Source organism: Nomascus leucogenys, chromosome 17, assembly GCF_006542625.1.
Source record: "Nomascus leucogenys isolate Asia chromosome 17, Asia_NLE_v1, whole genome shotgun sequence".
In the NCBI taxonomy this organism is placed as follows: domain Eukaryota; kingdom Metazoa; phylum Chordata; class Mammalia; order Primates; family Hylobatidae; genus Nomascus; species Nomascus leucogenys.
In genome coordinates this window covers 56,655,318-56,661,915 of record NC_044397.1, presented here as the reverse complement: position 1 = coordinate 56,661,915, position 6,598 = coordinate 56,655,318, and the positions used below count along the sequence as shown (strand labels likewise).

The 6,598-nt window shown below is 38.1% G+C and overlaps 1 pseudogene; it reads right to left on the bottom strand.

Moving 5' to 3' along the window:
• Positions 1-2,472: 2,472 nt before the first annotated feature.
• On the bottom strand, positions 2,473-3,800 carry LOC100579953 (annotated as a pseudogene).
• Positions 3,801-6,598: the final 2,798 nt, after the last annotated feature.

Here is a 6,598-nt window from a genome sequence, read left to right as displayed (position 1 = left end):
GTACACGGGACTAAGAGGGTGTGGGCCTGACCCCACTCTTAAGTCATTGACTAATTCTTTTAATTAGTCACACTACACTTTCTAAATCTAACCACAGCATTTAGAAACAACATTTGTTTGGAAATTCAACATGCTGCACCAGAACCAAGTTCGATCATATTGCTTGTGACTCAGGGTCTAAAGACTGCAACAAACTTAGCAAAGATGTGGTTGGTATCCAAAGGGAAAACTTCTCATTTCAAGGTAACATCTGCTTGAAGGGCTTGGTGCCCCAGAGGGTACTTTACCAGAAGGCCATTAAAGATACAAATGGTCTCTAAACTCCAACTTATTTTGTGTTTCAATTCAGCAAGCCAGAGTCATCAATTTTTTTTCTTTTTTTCTTTTTTTTGTCTATCCAACAACGCTAGTCAGGGAGGCAGGTAAACATGAAATTGGCAGATGACAAACTCCGAAAACTAAACCTATATAGTAAAGCCAAATTAAAACATTTGAAAATATTTTTATTCTTGTGTGTTTGTTCATTCAAAATAGAGACTTCTGATTTTTAAATAGATACTAGTTTCATTTCCATGACAGTTTTGTTAAATATAAAGAATGTTTTCTTGTACATCTTCCACAGGACAATAAACAAATTGAAGTGCAAAGTCATTCCACTCTGAGAAGGGAAATTTCAAAATACATTTTAGGATCCAGGATCTTTTGCACTGCATGTGAATTAAATATTTTTAGCCTAAACATAAGACTTATATTTAGAGGCTGAAATCAGCTGATATAGCCTTATTTATGGTCTGACCCAACTGAGAGATGAAATCCGCTGTGATCATGGACTTAGACACATAAATTCAAACTTAGTCTCTAAATATAAGGGGCTCCTGATGACTAAAGGTGACATTTGCTGGAGTTTTCAAGACTTAAAAAAAGAGTGTCCCTTTTTGAGTGTTGTAGATTACATTTTTTAAAAACTGAATTTTTTTAATTCAGCAGCTAAATTCCATTTAAAATGATTTTCTGCCTTTCCTGATTACTAGTGGGAGCCTAGAAATCATACTGAAAACTTCATTAAGTTCTTCATTCATATTTCAGTAAAAGTTGCCTCAACTGACTTTCATATACATTTTGCAAACTTAGATTAATTTTATCAGGACATCTTTGGCAAAAATTATTGATATACTTTTATTTCTTTGGAAAATATAATGTATTAGCCAACCTACTGTGGTAAAATCAACTGTGTTTTTCTCAGTAGAGTGATAATCCATTCTTTTCTTTATTCTTATAAGTAGGGGAAATCAGATACTCCCCAGTCATAAGGATTCAGAATTACTTATTCGAATGGAGGATATAATCTCAAACTTCCTTTTGAAGCTAGTAAATATCATCCTAGTCTAAATTAGTTCTGTCTAGAGATAATTCAGCAAATGACGTTTCTTATAACTGGATTTGACCTTCTTTTCTCTTGAAAGTGCCTTTTAAAACGTATGGAGTAGTGAAATGAGCAGATCAAGGAATTTAAAGACATAGGGAAAATAAGAAAGTGGTAAGAATTTACCAAAACCATGAGCTCACTGTCTTTTTCTTGACATATTTGATTAGTTTGTAGAATTGAATATCTTCACAACTTAGAGTAATAGAAAAACTACCTCTCCACTTTTGTTGTTGTTGTTTGTTTGTTTTCAGAATTTGGCTTCATTTTGTAGGAGAGAAATAATTTGGAGCCATTCTGAGACAGGAGTAGGAGTTCTGTCAAGTCAATACTGCATTGCAGTTTGGTCCACTGAAGAAGCCATGCCTGAGATATAAAAGATGCTTCTACATTTTACCTGCTTTATGTTCACTTCCTCTCCCCTTTTCTCTCATTAACTTTATTGGATTAAAACACCACATACCGCTTTCTCTAAATGACTCCCTGTGTCTGGAGTTTGGTGAGAATTTTATGTCCTAAATCAAACTTGTGGCTACACTATTCACGCCCTGCCATAATCCTTGACATAATACAAAATATAAAGTCATAGGAAAAACTTCTGGATGCCACCCCAAACCATGACATATTCAATTTAGAGTCTCCTGAATGTCAAGATGACAGATGGCACACAATCTGTATGGATCCAGCTCTTATGCAGCAGAAGCACATAATTGCAAAGGCTACACTGATTAAAAGATACAAACACTGTTTCAAGTTGTCTGTATCAGAATCACAATGTTTGTTTAAAGCTGAGCTTTCCCTAGAAAAAAAAGCCAGTTTGGTTAAATTGAAGAGAATGTGGTAACCTGTCAATTCTGAATAGCCATTCCATGAAAACAAGTTAATACATGTTATTAGAAAGATGAAGGGAAGGAGTATTTACTGACACAGCACTCTTCAATCTCTCCATTTTGATTACAAAAGCAGGCCTTACAAAATTGATTTCATATAATATGCATTATTTGACAAATTTTAAATTTGTCCTAATTAGATAATAACGTGTACTGCTGTTAGTCTTCCCCATAGATGTCATTTTTCTTGTGCTTCATTTCCTCAAAGTCAAACTCTAATCCTGTAATCTTCTTATAGATGTTTTTAATGTCATCACAATTGTCTCAAAGTGAGTGGTAGGATTGTATGCATGGGAAATAAAGATCTGGCTTTCTGTTCCCAAGTCTTTCGGTACCAGGAGGCCACTGATGCTAACAAATTCCCATCTAGTTGGCTCCAAGAGCTCCGAAGCTGATTTGACTTTCTTCTCAGGCTCCTTAGTTTCCACAGTTGTAGCAACTATGGCAATATACTTCCCTTGTGTCGCTACATTGTGCGCAGAGGAGATCGTGCACAGATATCTGACTTTCTACTGACTTGGTTCTGTGGAATAATGATCTGGCAGGAGTTGACGTCACTGGTGTTCTTGATGGAGTGGCTGAAGATGCAAATAACTCTGATTACCTGGCCACTTTTTCTAACCGGTCTTTTACATAGCTAGGGTCACAGATGAGCTGCTTACAGTGAGCAATTTCTCCTTCGGATTTTACACTAATTACTTTTCCATTCTGCACGATGATTTCTTCAATTGGTTTATTCAGCATATAGGTACCTCCATAAATAGCACTTAGCCTTGCAAACAGCCTTGTGGCAGTTCTCCAAGGCCATAGAGTGGATAAAGGTATGGACTTTTGCCATATCTTGCCAAAGATTCACTGTCATGTTTAATTCTTTTAATGGTTTCACAACATGGTTAATCTAAGTAGTCATCAGTTCTATAAAGTGCAAGAGCATGACCAGTAAAATCTATAACATCTTGCCCCAAATCAAATTTCTTATACACCTCTCACTGTGGTCTTCTTAGGATCAATTCCCTCTAAAGTTCTCGGATCTTTTTCATCTAAGTTGGCAACATACACCAGGAATTTCCTGAAGTGACATTTCTTAAACAGTCCTATTAAGCTAGACGTCAGGGCTTCTGTTTCAGTGGAAGGAACCTTGTAGATTTGTCCACCTTATAGACAAAGCTCCCTTCAGTCGCTAAAATCCAGATAGTGAGTTATCTCTGTATAAAGCAGCATTTAACCAGCTGACCATTAGCCACAAGGAACTTTGGAATCAAGTCAACATTCCAGTCTCTTCCTCTGCTCATTGATGGTGATGGTGGTCCTGGTATTTTAAATATTTTGTATAAATCTTCCAGTAATGTTACAGAGGCACTCTCTCCTCCATTGTAAGGGTTTCAATCCATATGAAGAACTTTCTTGCCCTTCACCGACGTTACACCTGAAAGGATACATTCCATCAGGCCAATGCCCAGCACAATCACATCATACTCCTCATTCATGGTGGGTGGGGCAGGTGTGGATGCAGGACTCGAGAAAGGAAAAGGCACATGGGCTCCGTGACCACCCTGTGAGGTTGTGAGGTGCTCTCTGGCACGAGGGAAAAGGGAAGAGTATCTCTCCACTTTTTTTTCTTTCTTTTTTGTCTGAGACGGAGTCTCACTCTGTCACCCAGGCTAGAGTGCAGTGGCGCGATCTCAGCTCATTGCAACCTCTGCTTCCCGGGTTCAAGCAATTCTCCTGCCTCAGCCTCCCAAGTAGCTGGGACTACAGGCTTGTGCCACCATGCCCAGCTAATTTTTGTATTTTTAGTAGAGATAGTGTTTCACCATGTTGGCCAGGATTGTCTCGATCTCTTGACCTTGTGATCCACCTGCATCAGCGTCCAAAAGTGTTGAGATTACAGGCGTGAGCTACCATGCCCAACCCTCTCCACTTTTTAAGGAAATATTATTTCTAGTGAAGTTTACACTGGATCTTCAATTTTATGAAAACCATCTAATTTAAAAATATCATTTTCAATACTTTTTCTTTGACTTCATTTTCCTAAGTAGGTGTTTCCCCTGCTTGAATATGGCTTAAATATATTATTTTATTTCCATAGTTTGAAGGATATTGGATTTAACATTATCAACATGTAAATCACTGCTCTGCCACTTACTCAGTTGAGTAAAATGGGAATAATAATGTCTACCATGTGAAACTGCAAAAAGGGTTACTGATAAGATGTACGGGAGATCCCTAGCACACGCAATATCTGGTGGACGGCTGTCTTTCATAAATATGTGTTAAACTGGAAAATCAAGTCAAATATCTTTGATTTATTTTTACAAAGAATATGAAACAAGATAGCATAATTAATGACAGACAGGACTTGAACCCAGCCCCTCTGTTGTTTCAACCACCTTTTCAGGCCCATAGGTACAAAGCTAAAAAATAAAATACAAGTAAATAAAACAGATAACACACAAACATTTTTTTCCTTATTCCTTAAAATATTTCTTTTTGGCTGCACATTCATTCTGATCCAAGTTTCTCTGTAGAGAGCTGTTGTCCAGCGTTTATTGTGTGTATGGCTGGTTAAAAATGAATGTAAAATTCTCAGCTCTTGCAAACCAACTGCAAAGACAAAGAATGACAGCCAGATGGGGAGGATAGGTGTCCCATGAGAACATCTCACAGAATCACTAACCAATATGCCCTGCAGTATCAGAATCTATTGATGTTGGTTCTATGCGGAGCTCTACTGCCATTTGCTATTTATTTTGACAAGCAGTGAAACCATCAGGAATGTGCTGATTCATTGCCCCTTTGATAGGAGATCATGGGGCACAGGGGACAGTTTGGTGAGTAGGCTTCACACTGTGCTGTGTTTTTCCCGGAAGGTTTGGTTTATCATTAAGAAGCAGGGAAATGTGGCAGAAAAAAACAAAACAAAACAAAACAAACAAACAAAAAACATGGCCTTGTTTATAAGACACTTTTTTTCTTTTTCTTTTTCTTTCTTTTTTTCTCTTTCTTTTTTTTTTTTTTGAGACAGAGTCTCGCTCTGTTGCCCAGGCTGGAGTGCAGTGGCACGATCTCAGCTCACTGCAAGCTCCACCTCCCAGGTTCACGCCATTCTCCCGCCTCAGCCTCCTGAGTAGCTGGGACTACAGGCGCCCACCACCACGCCTAGCTATTTTTTTGCATTTTTAGTAGAAACGGGGTTTCACTGTGTTAGCCAGGATGGTCTGGATCTCCTGACCTCGTGATCTGCCCACCTCGGCCTCCCAAAGTGCTGGGATTACAGGCATGAGCCAGGGCACCAGGCCTATAAGACACTTTTTTTCTAGCCCCAATTTTGCTAAAAATTCTCAATATATAGGCTAGGATATTTAATTTTATGTGACAACTTAACTGGATCATAGGGTGCCTGGATACTTGGTCAAACATCATTCTAGGGGTATTTGTGAGCGTGTTTGTGAATGTGATTAACATCAGAATCAGTAGACTGTGTAGAACAGGTTGCCCTTTCCCAGGTGGGTGCACAGCATCATCTACTCAGGTGAAGACCTGAACAGAACAAAAAGTTGAAGGAAGAAAGAATTCACTCTCCTCTTTGCCTGAAGGCTTGAGCTGGAACATTGGTCATCTGCTGCCCTCAGACTGGAAATTACATCATTGATGCCCATGATTCTCGGGCCCTTAAACTCAGACTGGGATTATGCAACTAGTTTTCTTGGGTGTCCAACATGCAGCAATCAAATTACAGAATTTCTCAGCATCCATAATCATGTCAGCCTATTCCTTATAATAAATATCTTCCTATATATTGTGTATATAGATACAGATATATGATATCTATTATATTCTATCTACATAGTGTGAAAGCATATGTATCTTTAGATCTATATCTATATGTATGTATGTATGTATGTATGTAAGTATCTATCCATCTAATCTATCTACAAATCATCTATTTTCTTGGTTCTGTTTTTCTGGAGAAACTTGGCTAGTGAAATGCATCCTTAGGCAACTTTATCACTGTATAAACATCATACAGTGTACTTACAAAATCAAAGATGGCATAGCCTACTACACACCTAAACTATACGGTATAACCCATTGCTTCTAGGCTACAAACCTGTACATCATGTAATAAATATGGTAGGCAATTGTAAAACAATGGCAAATATTGGTTTATCTAAACTTAGAAAAGTTGGTGGAAGGTGGAAGTATGGCAGATAAAAAATGATACACTTTTATAGGGAGCTTATCATGAATGGAGCTTACAGGACTGTAAGTTGCCCTGGGTGAG